General features: G+C 39.3%; 1 protein-coding gene across 2 annotated transcripts in view; it reads right to left on the bottom strand.

The window, feature by feature from the left end:
- EFNA5 (ephrin A5) overlaps window positions 1-17,264 on the bottom strand; it is a 291,250-nt gene that overhangs the window by 151,400 nt on the left and 122,586 nt on the right. The gene's annotated exons all lie outside the window — the stretch shown is intronic.

Raw genomic sequence — 17,264 nt, 5'->3', positions numbered from 1 at the left:
TCACAGAGGTCCTGAGTATCGAAGTCTACCCTACCCAAGGTTTGTTTATGCACCAGGCCAGGCAAACTCTAGCTGCTGCCACAGCCCCAAAAAACCTATTAGATAAGTATAGCTCGCCATGCTGGCACACTGTCCAAACTGGATTCTCAGAGGATCTGGCTTTCCCAGAAGCTGCCTGGACACTCCAGGCAGCACAATCTGGAAAGGCACAGGATTTTGATCATTGAGAGACTGGAAAAGGCAAGGAGGCAATAGATGAATTGCTTGAGTTTCTTCTCTGCACCAAGGCAGAATGGTTCTGAAATATAGCCTCTTTGGTGCTATTCTACATGACCAAGTGACCACTTTTGTTTTGTGCTGCAGCTACGGCTGCCTTAGTAACACACCACCTTGTGTTGTTCTCCTACTTTCCTTACTTCAGTTCATTTTTCTCCTCATTCTTGCTTCCCTGGAACTGCATGACCAACCCCCTTCCCTCCATGACAAAGTTTTGCTTTATAAGACATTGATTCATGCTGTGCTTTCTAGGGAGCCTAGGCTAAGACAGTGTCCTACATACAAATACAAATTCCACTGTGTGTTAATAACTTAGATCATGAGAAAATAGAGGTTTCAGGTATTAGTTATACATGTCATTGCCTTATATACTTTAATCTCAAGAAAGTTTTTAGGTAAGTGCAAATTTTCTATCTTTTGGTCTTAAACAAGGGTTAGGATTTATTACAGATATCTTACCCATGCTCTAGCTTTATTAAGCTAGTTGGAATAGTTAGGATAGGTTAGATTACGAAGCAGTAACAACCAACTTCCAAATTTCAGTGGCCTAAAATAATAAAAATTTATTTCTCGCTCACACTATACGTCCACTGTTAAGTCAGCCAGGGGCTCTGCTCATTGTAGTTACTCAGGGACTAGGGTTGACAGACAACTGCTATCTTGAAAGTTGTAGGTGGTCATGCCTGAGAGGGAGAAAGAATGGTGAAGCACACACTGTTTCTTAAAGCTCCTGCCTAGAAGTGAAATGGGTCACCTTCACTCACGTTTGGTTGACCACAGCTAATCACATAGTCAAGCCAAATTTCAAGAGGGTGGGGAATTGTAATTCAACTGTACGCCTGGAAGGTAAGGGAACCAAAACCTCTGTAAAAAGTCCAAATGGTTACCACAAATGGTATTTGGGGTAAGTTATCTCCATTACAGAAATATTTTGCTCTTGGTCTCTAATCCAAGAGTTGTAATTTCAAATGGCCTACAGAAAATATTGAAGAATTTGGAAATTTATTTTAAAGACCAAAGGAATATACCAAATCTACACCAGCATAAAGGCAGAGTGAAAAGAAGGACAGAGTGTGAGATCTGGGCTCAGAGCCTGGATATGCTGCTTACTAGTGTCATGGCCTCAGGTAAGTCACTTAATGACTCCCAGTCATAAGGTTCCCACACCTATAAAAGGGGAAGCAACAATTCCCACCTTGTAGATTTTGTGTAAGAATAAGAAATAATGGGTGATACTGTTTCATGCTATGACTGACATAGAGTAGGCACCTGATAAAGGGCAGCTAGTACTGATGGGTGTTTACCTGAGTATTGCCTCTCCTATAAAGAAGCACCCAAGTATATCATTATTTATTTTTGCCATATTTATATACTTTGCTAGTATAGATGCACTACTTTGTACAGAGAATTTTGTGAATTAAATTTGCAATAAATCAAAGGGCAGAAGATGACAGATTTAGAATTCACTAAAAATGGTCTTTAATGAAGTTTTTTTTTTTAAATTCTAGACTCAGGTTCAAAAAAAGTCAACTACACAAGAGTCAAAAGAGGGATAAGTCTTTAACTTACTGAAAGTTTACCCACGTTAATCTGCAGGATTCTGGTTAACTGTAATCTCACCCTGGATCAGTGACACACAGCTGCCTCTCAAGCCCTAGGTAGACTTGTTACTTTAATTAAAACTTACAATCCATTTGAAGGGGCATAACCAATGCTGTACATTTTATTTTGTATAGCCAGACCACGTACTTATTGCAGTGCTCAGAGTGCCACCTTCTAAACCTCTACTGACAAATGAAGGGGGCAGACAGGACAGTGAGGCTGCAGAAAGCATGACAGATGAGGAATGCCTGAAAAAACTGGAGACATTTAGGCTGGAAGAGAATGTTTTGGGAAACGTGATACCTATCCTCCAATACCTGAAAGGCTGTCGTGCAGAATAGATCTTTCTCTGTGCTGCTCTAGAGAACAGGAGGAGGAAGAAGAGGTAAGAATTAGCCTTTGACTGCTGGTGAGCTCAAGGCCAAGCAGAGTCTGGCTGCTGACCTCTGGGGATACACCAGTGATTCCAAGTAGGAAGGACTGGGGCTTTGGACCTCTAATGTGTTTTTTCCCCAACCTTACAAATCCATCAGCATTTGGGCGTGCAGTACTTGTTCTAAATAGGCATTCTCCCCTTGCCTTTTTAATAAAGACATTATAGAAATAATAACGTAATGTGCAGGAATTCATTTACACTGCTTATGCTACAGAAATCTTGATTTAGTAGATATCCCTTCAGGTTACAATTTCTGCTGCTGGCTGCAATATAATAAAGATGCTGACAGTTGTGAATTACTTTACTGAGTTCTACAAATTATCAACTGCAATGGTAAATAGGAGAGAAATAAAAGGTAAAGTAGGTGGCTAGGTCACCAGGGGTAATGCCTTCCTTTCTGCATAATTTAAGACCTCCTGAAAATAACGGCAAATAGATGCCCCTTGCTGAGGAATAAGAGAAAGTATATTGGGCTCTAAGGTTCAGGACACAGATGTTAATGGAAAATGGGAAGGGCTTTGTTTTATGGGACCCACTGAAGATGGATGACCAGGGAGATGGGCAGGAGGAATTATTTCTTATCTAGAAGCTGGGGTTAAGAGATGAGGCAATGGCGTGTGAATGTTGCATGGAACAATTATTAGTGGAGAGCTTTGACTAAAGGTGAATGGCCTGCTGGGAGATGGGAGACATCTGATAGGTAAAGGCAGTCTGGCCCTGAGGCCATGACCTCATTAATAGTTAAACAACAGCACTGAAAATTAATGACCCACACCTGACTGCCCAGTGAAACTGCACTCCTCTTCACAACTGTCCGGAAATCCTCACACACATTCCAGCAGGGAGTCTGGCTGCCACTGGTTACAGCAATCGCTTTGGGAATTAGCCGGGTTAAATGAGTAGTGGCAAGACAGATGAAGAAATAGACTCTATCCGGCCTCCACAGTCCAACATGGGACAGAAGAATCATGGAGTTTCTAAGAAGTACAGACTGGCCATATTGAAGGTATTACCATGAACCGGTTCTCTGTCAGAATTGGACGTGTGGACCGAATGTCACTAATCTGAGTAAGAAAGGCTGGGCACCCCAGTGACCTCTACCCCATCCGCCATATGGCTGTCTGACAAAAGCGATTCGTCAAGCATCCTCGTTGCCAAATATGCTGGCTTTAAATCACCACGTGGAGCAGAGGATATTAAAAAAGAACAGTGTAAACAGCTTCATAATTTTAAGTCTGAATACTTTTGTCTATGCCAAGCACAAGGTTACCTAAGGTGTTCACACCACTGTTAAGGTCTGAGGAAACAAAGACTATTCCCCCTGGTCTCCAAGTTGTCTTTCTGCTTTGTGCACAGATTTTTGAAAATAGAGTACAATAAATTCCATGCACAACAGCTCACTGCAGCTAAAGATGGAGCTCCTGAGATTACCTTTTTTATTTATTGGGGTTGGGGAAGGGAGGTGGTAATGTTTCCTGTATTGGATGCCTTATACTTTGCAGACCTTTGGGGACTCATCTCTGCTGAATTCTTTAACAGCTGAGATGACAGGGATGTCCATTACCCAAATGGACAGCACTTGCTATTGATCAGGGCTCCACTTAGCGATCTCATTTGTCATCCTATTGTCTCTCATCTTCACTGCTCTCGATATGAAGGGGGGCATCTTTTTTTCAGGTGTTAGAGAGTTAATCTACATTCCAAGCACAACTGAGCAATTAAAACATGTAATGAGCAGAACACTTTAGTGCTTCACCTACAGAGAAGTCTGAATTGGGCTTCTTTCTATCTCACCCATACAGGCCACAGGAAGTTAAAGAGGTAATCCACTCCTGAAAAAGCCCAGAAGAATAACTATAATACTCTTCAAACCTTAGCTGTGTCAAGTGCTTGCTTTGCTTCCATTTCTGCTTTCAGAAACTCATTTTAAAAGATAAAAAGGAATATTACAGGAAGAAAGCCCAAATCCCAACAAAACAAAGGAAGGTCTACCTAATCTTGCCAGTTAATCATTTGGGGAAAGTCCTGCTCTGCATCTAATTAGATACATGCAGTTAAACATCCATCAAAAATTCTCCTATAAAAGGTATGCTTTATGTAGTTCTCACATACGGATTAAATTGGGCATGTGGAAAGCAATATTGATCCATTTTATGGACTCCCCAAAAATATATATCAGCATCCTTGTCATGGAGCTAGACAGCTTCTTTATCCTTTCGCCATAATGCAATAACAAAAATAATTAAACATCTCTCAGACCTGAACTGCATAGTCATTAGGCAACAGTCAATGACTGGAACTGCCACGAGAGCCCGAACCACACTTTACCTTGGCTTTCCTAGAATTTTCTATTCAGAAAGTTTCCACATCTGGATTTCCCCTGAGAACTATTTTATGATGCTATAAAGACTGTCAACCAGAGGCAGGAGCTCCCTAGCACCTGAGCCACATACAGAACTATCAAATAACATTTAATTGCTGGATGACACTATGTGTCTGAGCTTGAATTCTGATCTCCAAATATTATCCATGTAACTGTCTGCGGAGATAAGGTTGTTATGATAACAGGAGATAAAACCAATTAAACCTAGGAGCAGCAAACACTTCAAGATGTTGGCTTTCACAGTAAATAGAGTTTGAGGATGTATAAACTATAAGGGGTCTGATGCTATCTTCCTTCTGTAAGGAACATTACTTGAGGCCTCTTTCCTTTTGTGTATGTGGGGATCTGTTTCCATATAAACACATGAGCTAAGAGAAAGCAACATATGCAAACTTCAATGAGCTAGTAATTAGTCTTATGTCTAGTCCTGGAGAGCAAACGATGATAAAGAGCCTGAATCTAGGTCATCTTTAAATACATAACACTAGTTGTGGTTGTAATAGACTCAAACATGCTATCATAAATACACTCAGCACAATTTTCCCCTTTTCACATTTCAGAGGCTTTTCTGCTTTTTAGCTGACAAGATTCTACTAGTGTCTCTAGCTGTTTGTACACATATTATGTCTGCTTTGTGATAGGTTTTGCAGCTCCAAAGCCAAAACACCAAGCAGAAGTGCCAAACCTTAACCTCAAGTTACTTCTGGTAGACCGCAGATAAGGAGAACAGCACTGAATTGGGGTGAAATGAACAGTGTATGTGAGCTCCCCAGAAAGCTTATCAAAATGTGACAGCCAAACAGGATACTAGGAAATTTATCAACCAAATGATGTTGTAAAGGAAAACAAAATTGATAGAAAAGAAAATGGTATATCTTCAAAGGGAGCCTGATTCGATAAAGCCTGAATTTCTTTCATGAAAAATAAATAAAAGCATAATGAAAGTTTGTCACGAAGGAAAATATTCCATTTTCTTTGTAAAAGTGACTTTCTATACTTTTTCTGTGAAAAATAATATGATGTACCTTCCCCCACGTATGCCTTTTTGAGTAAAAGTGGAAAAAAGTCTTAGTAGCTATTTCATTTAGCTATCTCTCACACCTGGGGTATAAATAGAGGATAATAGCCTGTATTGTAAAGAGAGGAGGGTAAATGGCAAAGTGGCATTCAACAGTGGTGGGTACCTAGGCAGGTAGATAGAGGACTGCAGACCTAGAAAGGAAGAATAAATGTCACATATACTAGCTGAACAATGACTATTTGTAGATTCGGGAGAAAAGAGATTGGAGGCCTAATGACCTGAACCTAACAAATAATACAGTGTGTGGTTTAAAAAGGAGGCAATTTACCAATAGTAGCAGATGATAAATAATACTGAAGAACTCCCAAGTAATCTCCCTATAATATATGGGCCTGATTACACCTTTACTAAGACTATGATGATGTTAAGAAAAATCAGAAAAAATAGAGCAAAAAATGAAACAGAGATTTTTAAAGAATGGAAAATAAAACTGATTAATCCAATGATAAAGTTTGAAAAAATATATTTACCCTCACTGCATGACACATTATTTTTACAGAGAACAGAAACTATACATTCTCAAATTTAAAATGGAAGATAGAGTCTTCTCATTGTAGCAGAAATAATTTTTATTAACTACAAGAAGTTTCTAGATTTAGAAAAGTCAGGCAAAGACTGTAGTGTCAAATTCATTTTCTTACTCAATGACAGTTGTATCTTGAGGTCATTACAGACACAATTTTAATTCATTAATTAATTTTAGTTATGAAAATCATTACTATCATTACTCCCAGTTAATAATGATGGAACCATCAATGCTGTGTGCAGGGTTTAGAGGAAATATTAACATGGTTTGTTTTATAAACAGCCAGAATTCCTCAATGTCTAGTCTACACTTGTCTATCTGGGAAGCTCATTCTTCTCTTACCCTTTTAAGGCACAGTGCACCCTCTCTCCCTGCTGATTCTCTGAAATCCTTTATATCCCTCTCCCCACTAGCAAAGCGCTCATCAGTGCCAGGAACCATTGCTTGAGCAGGTCTGCATACTTCTTGCACAGTGTACCTGACTGATATGAGGGAGGCATTCACTGAACTTCTAATAAGACTCAGATGACACTATACAATTACTCCTTGTTCCATTCCTTTTCAACATTCTCACTGCCAGAGAAGCAGCTAAGTTTAATAATGAGACATTAATGGCACCATGTGGAAATCTTTAAATAATCTGCTTGTTTCATACCGTTCACCTGTAGCAACAGGCTGACCCTCTACACAAAGAAGAAATCCTAATTTAATAGGGGCAGAGCCCAGGCATCTGATTTTTTTTTTTCTTTAGCAACTCAGGTCATTAATATGTAAGTAGGGCAGAAAATTACTGATATAATGAATTAAAAGTTCTTTCGATTCCGTTATTTGCTACCATAAATCACTCAATTGTATCTTTATACTACTTGTGGTAATGTACATTGTTGTTATAATTATTCTATACTTTTGTTTCTTAAATTCCATGCCAGCACATACAGGATACTGTTTATAATCTTATTTCTAAAGGATGGTCAACATATCACCCTTAAAGACAGACATAGTATGTCCAAATTCTTAAGGCAGAAAGTATTTTTTTAAAATATATCAAATGGAAGTTCAAAAGTCTTGCAATCAACCCGCCAACATAGCAATCAAAAAATATGTTTCAGCACTGACAATAACTTAAAGCCCAATTATGGTTTGGAGATACAGAGAACACTGGGCACCCTCAGGAAACATACTCAATAGGATAAGAAGTAGATTTCTCAAAATTAATCAACAAATAGCAACGACAACAACAACAATTTCTCTCATTAGTATGCTGGTTTACAAGCTAAAAACACTTGTCTAGGTCAGGAGCAGTGGCACACACCCGTAGTCTCAACACTTTGGGAGGCCAAGGTGGGTAGCTCACTTGAGATCAGGAGTTCAAGAGCAGCCTGACCAACATAGTGAAACCAGTTCTCTACTAAAAATACAAAATTATCCGGGCATGGTAGCAGGCACCTGTAATCTCAGCTACTTGGGAGAATGAGGCAGCAGAACTCCTTGAACACAGGAGGTGGCAGTTGCAGTGAGCCGAGATGCGCCATTGCACTACAGCCTGGGCAACAAGAGTGAAACTCTGTCTCAAAAAAAAAGCAAAAACAAAAACATTTGCTCATTCATAATCTTATTTAATCTTCAGGATGATTCCATGAGAGACCATATTTTACTAATGACAAAACTAAAATTCAAAAAGGTAGAGGAATTTGTTTAGCTCACACAGTTATTAGGTAACAGAGCCATCCAAACCAAATTTCGGAATGCTTTAACCTACATCCAGGGACAAACATCATGCTAATTAGTGTGCAGTATTCAAAAGAATTAAACTATGGTCATGAGACTTCAGAGGAGGCTGTAAGCTAGTTATGGAAAGAAGCCAAATACAAATGATTAGCATATAATACACTGTAGTATTGGCAAATATGAAATGATGGAGGTGAGTTAGCTATCCTCCAGGACTGAAGAGAATGGGTAGATTGAGATTAGAAAGGTAGGGAAGGCTTTTTAATAGGGTGTACCTTCGGGCTGAGTCTTAAAAGTTTGGTAAAGCCAGATAAGCAGGAAGAGGGGAAATAGAAGCCCCACAGATAATGTGTCAGGCTAAGAAAAATTCCACAATGGGTACATCTCCAATTTTCATTTAGTACATAGTTTGAGGCCAAGAGGAGTTCACTACAGCTGAGTTTACTCAACACAGAGGAGCACCTGGATTCTTCTCTCAGATTTATCCATCAAAATTTGTTTTCTTACAGGAAAAATAACAATTTAATTATTGGGGTACTTACTGATGTTTACTGAGTACTTACTGAGCCTCTATTATGTCCAAAGTATGATGCTTGCCATTCTGAAAAGTACAAAGCACAGTTTATACTCTCTAATCTCACTGGGCACAGACACAAAAATTTAGATACCCAAATTAAATATCCCATTACTGCTAAGAATGGTCTGAGCAGTAAGTACAATGAATGTACAGAAGGGAAATAGGATTTAGATGAGCTGGATACTGACATAGTAGTCTTGGGCACTTAACAGTATGAGCAAAGCTGACAAGGGGGTGATGAGTAAAATGGATTCAGCAAACTCATCTGACAGTTTGTGTAGTGTCTACTCTGTGGTAGGGTGGTGTAAGCCATTGGAGATACAAATTTCACCAGGAATGTAAAGCAGGCATAGAGGATTCAAGAAGACATAAAGGGGTTACTCCACGCTATGTTCATAATTTTGCATTCCATCAGTAAAGTCCAAATTCAGCTGCAATGATGTCATGTGAACATCTGGGTCCTGGGTGTAGGGGTTGTAGGAGAATGTGTACCTTTCTAAGCAGTCGTTCCTTTGAGGCATTCAGCTTTTCTCTTTTGTTAAGGCTGCCTTGCTTTGATATGGTTTCTGTATTTCTGGATTACACAATTAACAACTGCACACATGAGAACAAAAGCCACTGTCACAACATTCACACTTGCAAGGCATAATACACAGAGTATGCACTGGTACACTAATGAAAAGGCAGACTTTAAAATCCCATTCATACCCCAGAAAGTTCACAGTACATTGACATGTCCTTGGGAGCTGCCTGGAGACACTGGGTTCTTTGAATGTGCTCCTGATCATTTTCTCAGAAAGATAATCATGCCCTACATGCCTAGACTATTTAAAGCCACATGTGCTAATTTAATTTATGATGCTAAAAAGAGCTGCACCATTTGCGAAGGCAGTGGAATGCAAAGGGCTGCTCCCAGCCTTATACCTGCAAGGGATCCCCCAGATCCTCTGACACTGGGGAAGAGAGAGCAATGGAAAACGCTAGCTGTGGCATGGTTTTGGGTAATAGTGCTTAATCATGACCATTACAGGCATGGAGATCATACTTGGAAGGGAAGTGAGATTTAAGCAGGGGAGGGAGAATCACCGACTTGGAAAACTGTTTTTTTTTTTTTTTTTTTTTTTTTGAGACAGAGTCTTGCTCTGTCACTTAGGCTGTAGTGCAGTGGCGCAATCTCAGCTCACTGTAACCTCCGCCTCCCAGTTCAAGCAACTCTTCTGTCTCAGCCTCTGAGTAACTGGGACTACAGGCACGTACCATCATGCCCCACTAATTTTTGTATTTTTAGTAGAGATGGGGTTTTGCCATGTTGGCCAGGCTGGTCTCAAACTCCTGACCTCGTGATCCACCTGCCTAAGCCTCCCAAAGTGCTGGGGTTACAAGAGTGAGCCACCACCCCCAGCCGGAAAACTCTTAAATGGATTCAAACCAGTCAACATACCATTGGTGGAACTTTATGGTTAAAAGGAGAAAGTAGGGGAGGGGAACCATGGGAAGAATCATTCGTGCCACAGCTAGCGGTCAGAACAGGCTTTTCAATGTGGCTTTTGAAGTCACACCTTAGCTGGTAGCTTCCTGCCTCACACTACATGTAGGGATCCATAAGGTGGAACGTCAGCCTTTCATACAGAAATGCTCATCAGTTTTTACTTAGCCATGGACTATTTGTTCTGAAGGATTCTAAGAGTGTGAAGGAATGCTAACTCCTCAGACAGATGATCTGACAGATGGACTCAAGGGAGGCGAGGCTCTATCCTGGGGGTAAAGGGGAGGGGGCAAGAGTCAAAAAGCAGACAAGGAAAACACAAAGGGCATAACACTCTCAAGCTTTATGAACGTGCATAATTATGCCCATAACTAAAATCCAAAGTCAAGACAGAGGAAGCACAAAATAGTTATTCTAATGTATAATCTAAAACCAGATTGAGAATGCATGACAAAACCTGTTTATGTAAGTTTGCTAAGGCTGTAAAAGAATGCAATATAAAAAGAATCCTATTTATTCTTGCATACATTTAAAAAGGGAAAAAAGTCTCATTGAAATGAAAATTATCTCACTGAACAAAAGCTGATTATCCACTAACTTTCTGCCCTAATTTTATAAACAATATTGCAAAAATATGAGCAGATTGAAGAAATAATGCAATTGTATCATACATATTGAAATGCTCCCCCAATCAATGAGGTAATCAAAGATACAGAAAGTCAATCACTTTTGCTACAAATTATTAAAGCTAATGAAAAGATCACTCGATACTCTCAGATGCTTCAGGAGTAAAAATTTGTAAGAATTTATCAAAAGCATTATTCAATATACCTATACATTAAAAATCTTCAAAATGTTCATAGATTTTAAGTGATAAAGCCTAATTCTGGGAATCTACCCTGAGGAAATAATCAGAATATGAATAAAGGTTTCTATTTAAAAATTTTAATCAAGAAAAAAATTAAGGCCGGTTGCAGTGGCCCATGCTTGTAATCCAGCACTTTGGGATGCCGAGGCCAGTGGATCACTTGAGGTCAGGAGTTCAAGACCAGCCTTGCCAACATGGTGAAACCCTGCCTCTATTAAAAGAACAAAAATTAGCCGGACATGGTGGCCTGTGCCTATCATCTCAGCTACTTGAGAGGCTGAGACAGGAGAATCAGTGGAACCCAGGAGGCGGAGGATGCAGTGAGCCAAGATTGTGCCACTGCACTCCAATGTGGGCAACACAGCGGGACTCCATTTCAAAAAAAAAAAATTAAATGAAAAATTAACTTTATAAAGATTTCAATGGGATGTAAAAATAATTATAAGTGTAAAATTAAGTTACATAATTATATTCACAGTATGATTACAGCAAGGTAGAAAGAATAAACAACAAATGAAAACTTTCATATGTATACTGAAAGGTAATGTACCAGAATGCCAACAGCAATTATCTGTGTTCTTATTTTACTTTTAACTCACTTGAATTTTATAAATAATGTTATACATGATAAATGTTATAATCCGAAAAATGTAATCGAAGTCTAACTCTAGCAATAGCAATAAAAATCACAACAAAGTTACTTCATGAATTATTTAGGAAGAAATAATATAAAATAGGTTAGTGCTGATATGGTCAGTTTTCTCTAATATAACATTGATCTGAAACGTGTACTGGTTACACATTGCACTGAAAGGGCCAGGTGGTTTTGTCTAGCAGGCAACTTCTGCGTATGCACATACACAAATCCCAGATTGGGACAGGCACACTGCAACTTCAAGCTCCGTAAACTGCAGTGAGGAAAAAAAATTTTTCTTGAAGTAGCCCAAAGCTTAACTTATAGATTTTATACTTGATAAGAGGATAGGGAAGAAATTAGAACCATCCTTCGGGAACTTGACTCAGTCACATGTCAGAAATCTTCATGGCTAATCTGTAGAAATGGGCCAGCCACCATTTTAATTAGTCTCTCTGTTCTACTATCTTCAAACATCTAAATTATTTTTGTATTGTAAATATTTGGCAAATAGACTACAGTTTTGTTTTTATATTTATGTTGCTGAAGAATAAAAGTGAACATCCTTCAAAGTCACAAATTGAAGCAAATGGTATAGAAAAAAAATTTAACACTAAAAATTCTTCAAGAAAAACCAACTTTCCCAAGACAAATCATGACATTTTGTTAAGATCAGATTATATTTAACTCTTCTATATCCCATATGCTCAAAGAATTCACATGAGACAATGGGGCCACGCTTTAAGGGGGAAAATAATATGTCTTCTTAAATCTTTCTAATTTTAAAGTTCTTCGGATCATAAGATTGTTTAAAGAAAGTTAAAATCTTGAAAAATAAGAAACAAGAGGCTCCTGCCTCCTATACTGTACTGAAAGGAAACTGCCAAAGAATAAAAAGTCAACTCTGCTAAGAGTTCCATTTTCTCTGGTCCTAGAGGCACAGTGAGAATTTCCTGTGGAAAAGACAAGTACAGCTAGTGTCAAATTAGTAAAAGATGGCGATGAAAGGATATAGTTATTCAGGGTCTGTTGCCTGAACATGAAAATGATGACCTCTGATTTCTAAGTTCCATAAGTAGAGTCTGCCACCTGCATGCAGGCTGCTCATAAACTTCCCACTTTCCTTTTTCTATCTGTGTGATTGTGGTGTAAGGGTGGAGCAGGGGTGTGGGGGGTAGGTGTGGGAAGTACAAAAGGTCATGCCTCTCTGCCGCAAATATGATTAATATGTGTACTGGGAGGAGAAAAACACCACTCACCTGGCTATCAGCCAGCCTGACTCATGCCTCCTAGCATCTTAGAATACCAAATACCCTGCAACTCTGGCTGGTGTCTAGAGAGATGTCTATCAACTTTAACAATTTCTGGGTTAGGAAGGTGCTTTGAATCTTGTTCGTAACAAATATTAGTTCAATTGTTAGAAGTGTTTTTAATCGCCCAAAAAGAAGTAAACAGGCATGCCTCACAACCTCAACAGGCAGTGTATGTGTGACTTCTTTCTATATGGAATCACTCGGCTCAAATGCTCAGAGGGAACAAAGATGGTCATATGTTGAAATAAAAGTGATGACCTCACCCAGGCCCACTTACCACACAATTCATACTATTGCCACACAGCCTGGCAGCACCAGAAGCCTGTGCTCCCAAGAACTGGAATAGGCCAGCAGGGAAGCACCCATGTGTCTGCTCCAAGCCCTTCCTAGGCAGGGCTTCCCGGCAGCGTTACACAACATCTGATACATCTGTTCACACTCATAGAGCCTCCACTCCAATAGGAGCAAAATTAATCTATTAGTGAGAAAACAAAGTAGAAGGGAAAAAAAGCTGGGGCCTCCGGGTTAAAAAACAACAACAAAAAAAGATTTTCAAAGCAACTTCTTCAAAGGCCCTTTTATATTTATTTTTAAGAAGACATTTCAATTTAAGTGACATTGTCGATCATTTTCTTTTTCAAATATGACAATGCTATTCTACCCCTACTCCTTTCACATGGCTTGATGGAAATGAGAGGGAAGTTATCTTCCTTACCCAAAAATCACACAAAGAACATCTTGGCAAGGGCAAATAACTCAAATGTTTTGTTTTCAGTGTTCTTAATTTAGCTTTTTTCCACTAACTTACTATTGACAGAAAAGTGCTCTGACTAAACAAACTTTATGTAGAGTGTATTAAATACTTTTCTGAAGTTACTGTTTGGGAATACAGCAGACTAAAAGAAAGGAAGAAGATGGAGTGCTGAGAAAGAAACAAAGCAGTAAACATGCCAAAGTATAATTTTAAAAAACCTTTTTTCACAGGAATGAAAACCATTTAATAAACCATTAAGCCAAAATGTAAGCTACAACTCTAACTTTTATACCATAAGTATTAGTCTTGGTGAAATGATCGTGTATATATTTTCACATTTAATATGCTGTAAAATGAGATTACAAATACCAAACCTACAAGCATCTCATACATTCCACAGATTCTGAAGATTAAAACCAAAATCAAAAGGTGCAGAGCAGCAGCTCTGGCTCCCTAACTCCATAAGGGGACAGGAAATCAGGGTGTAGTATGTACTGGACAGTCCAGGTATTTGAAAGAGAAGCAGCTTGTCAGGTGGGCCCTGAAGGGAAGCCCATTATATCTGTGGGGATCCTGACATTTGGGGTAATCTAAACCTTGTTACTTGCGAATCGCCCCTGGTGGGAGGGAGATATAGAATGGATGCTCCTGAGCCAAGCAATTAGATCATTTAGGAAGCAGAGAAAATGGGCAATAAGGATTCCCTCCTAGAGTGCACTTGCTGGTGTTCAATCAGACAGTTCTGACAACAGAAGATGTGGCATTTGCTGAATAAAACAGCAAATGCTGGGGCTCAGCCCTACAGAGGACTTTGAAAATCTCCTAATGTGCATGGCACAGAGCGTCACAAAGCTATCACCTAGCATCCATAGTGTCCTTGAACACCTGCAAACCAGGCAGAACAAGAATGCTTTTTGTGTGTGTGTGAGTAACCTCAGCGGGTACCAAATGCAAGGGCTCCTTACAGACCAGGAGCAAGGTTGTTCTTGGAGAGAGGTTGTGTTCTGTAAATGGATACAAAACTCTGGACTTCAAACTACACAAAAGTAGCACTTGGAAAAAGCAAATAATGAATCCTTGTAAGCTCTAGAAATTATCTTCGGAGCCAACATAAACAATCTGATGGGGTAAGACCAGTTCAGGGCCTGGTCCTGAAGAATTAACCACTCCCTCCTCAGTGCTCTTAGAATATTCCTGTTATGGCACTTGTCATCCCATACCAGAATTATTTCTTTACTTGCCACTCTCCCTGAGTGCCTGGAGAACACAGAATGTCTTATTCAAATCTCAACCCAAATATTTAGCACAATGCCTGGCATATTTTAATTGCTATTTAAATATAAGCTGAAAAAAATTAAATAACTTTCTCAGATATGTGATAAACTCCAAAAGACTACCGTCATCTCTGATGATTCTTCAACTCCTACAATGTCTACGCTGTCATTTTAGTTATCACTATCCACGTCTTCATCCTTGAGGCTGATTTGAAGCCATATGACTTGTTAAAAAAACCACTAATGACAAACATAACTGACAAAATCTAAAAGGTGAATGACAAGCAGAAACATATGCTCTCTACCTTCCAAATCCTGTCTACATCTCAGCTAATTGAGGAAATAAAAGTCACACATCGAACCTTTACTTGCCTTAAAGATATGTGTGAAAGCCACATCTTTCACAAACATTACCTGCCTGTCACAGTATCAGGGCTTGGCTGAAGGCCTTAGTGTTGTTGGTTCAGTAATATCGGCTGTAAGCCAGATGTCTCCAGAGCTATGGGCCACATTTTCAAAAACACATTCAGTATTTCTAATGACCTTATATGTTGGGTATATTGAGTATGAAATTGTTTTTCTACTAATCTGATTAAAAAGGAATCACCCGAAGGAAAATATTCACTGGAGACTGCAGGAGTGAAACAGAGGCCACAGAAGCACAATGAAAACACTGCAGTTCCACGTGGGTTTTAGCAAGTAAGCCCTAACCCTGTTTCCTGAGGTAAGCTATCTCTGTTTGTGTACTTGCATCCATTCATTAATTAAGGATGAGGATGTATTTATTTTTCTGGATGCCCTTAGAGGATGATATATATGTGTGGCTCCTAGATGGTTAACTACTTAAGCCAAGGTCAAGAACCTGCGGTGGGAAAGCCACATGGAGCTCCTCAGCAGCTTGTATTTGGCTCTTCAATCTGCTGGCATCAAAGGGAAATTTTCAACAGCATACAAGTGCAAGGGAGTTTTGTTGGCAAGAAGGGCCTTTGATGGCTCTGTAATCTACTCAGCTTCAACAGGCCTTTTGCACAGACCAGAAGCAAATGAAACTTTTGGAAAGCCATTCTTTTTTTTCCTAATCGAAACACTGTCTCTTGCCTCCTAATGTCCTGTTGGAAATGATTTCTATGAACCAAGAGAAAATTTTGTCCATAGCAGTTTGAAAACAGAGAAAATGACACTTCTCCAAGCCTGACATTAGTGTTTTGTTTTTAATTGAAATCCAACATCAAATAACATGCCTGCAATCAGAAGAAAGAGAGTGGACCTTTGGAAAAATGGGGTTTCAGTGGATTTCCCTGCCCAGAGATATTGGGGCTGTTTTCTATTTCCCTTAAGTAATGCCAAAGTGACATTCTTTTCAAATACAGAAGTGAGAAGCAGAAAAAGGCAGCCTTCCTTCTCTTCCTGAAGTATAGAAAAGAACTAGTAGACAATGGTCTCAAAAGATAATACAATTTGTAGGGGCTGCCCTCCTAGCACTAGTGCGGCTGCTCTGCTCATCCTCACAGATCAATCTGGTCATCTCCAGCACATCTGCTCAGGAGCTGGCAAATGATGAATTCCACCTCGGAATCCATAAGCAGAAAGAGGCTGGCTGATAAACAGCTATGAACGGAAATGTATGCACCTTTCATAAGCAAGACAAATCACTCATTCTCACCAAATGCTTCCAACAGGAACACTAATTCTGTATTTATTTGCACAGCATATGTACTGCGTCCGAGCAGTGCATTAAAAAAGATCTCAGGCAGCCAATTGCTTTGATTACTTTATTCATCGTAGTATTACAAGGGCTCAATGGCAGAGCAATGAAATAGGAAGCTAGTGAAGACTGAAACACCTCATCAATGGCTTGTCAGGCTTGGAGGTTTTTTTCTGGTGCATAAAACACACACACACACACACACACACACACACACACACTCATCCCTAATGTAGGAAAGAATTTTTTTTTAAACAAAATACTGTGGCCATGAATCTTAAATCTGCCATATGCCTTTCCTGTCAACCAGCAGTTATTTTTATTAATAACTCCAAGAATATATCATGGAATTCTTTTTTGTTTTGAGATCCGGTCATGTGACTCCTTCAACACCAGGGAACACTGGGTAAATTGTAATGTTCTAATACGCCAATGAATGGTCTCTTTTAGAGCCAAGTTGGTGATGAATTGATATTTGCTAAGGCCTAAGCAAGCACAGGGCACTATATATATTCCTCCTTCTGGCCTCTCTGCAATGATGGATGGAAGTAAGGAGCAGAAAAAGAAGTCACACAGACAAGCTCAAGCTGACAACCAAGCAACCACCAGTGGATTGTTTCA

This window comes from Callithrix jacchus, chromosome 2 (assembly GCF_049354715.1).
Source record: "Callithrix jacchus isolate 240 chromosome 2, calJac240_pri, whole genome shotgun sequence".
NCBI classification, from domain to species: Eukaryota; Metazoa; Chordata; class Mammalia; order Primates; family Cebidae; genus Callithrix; species Callithrix jacchus.
The sequence above is the reverse complement of the archived record's forward strand: the minus strand, read 5'-3'. Positions and strand labels throughout refer to the sequence as shown.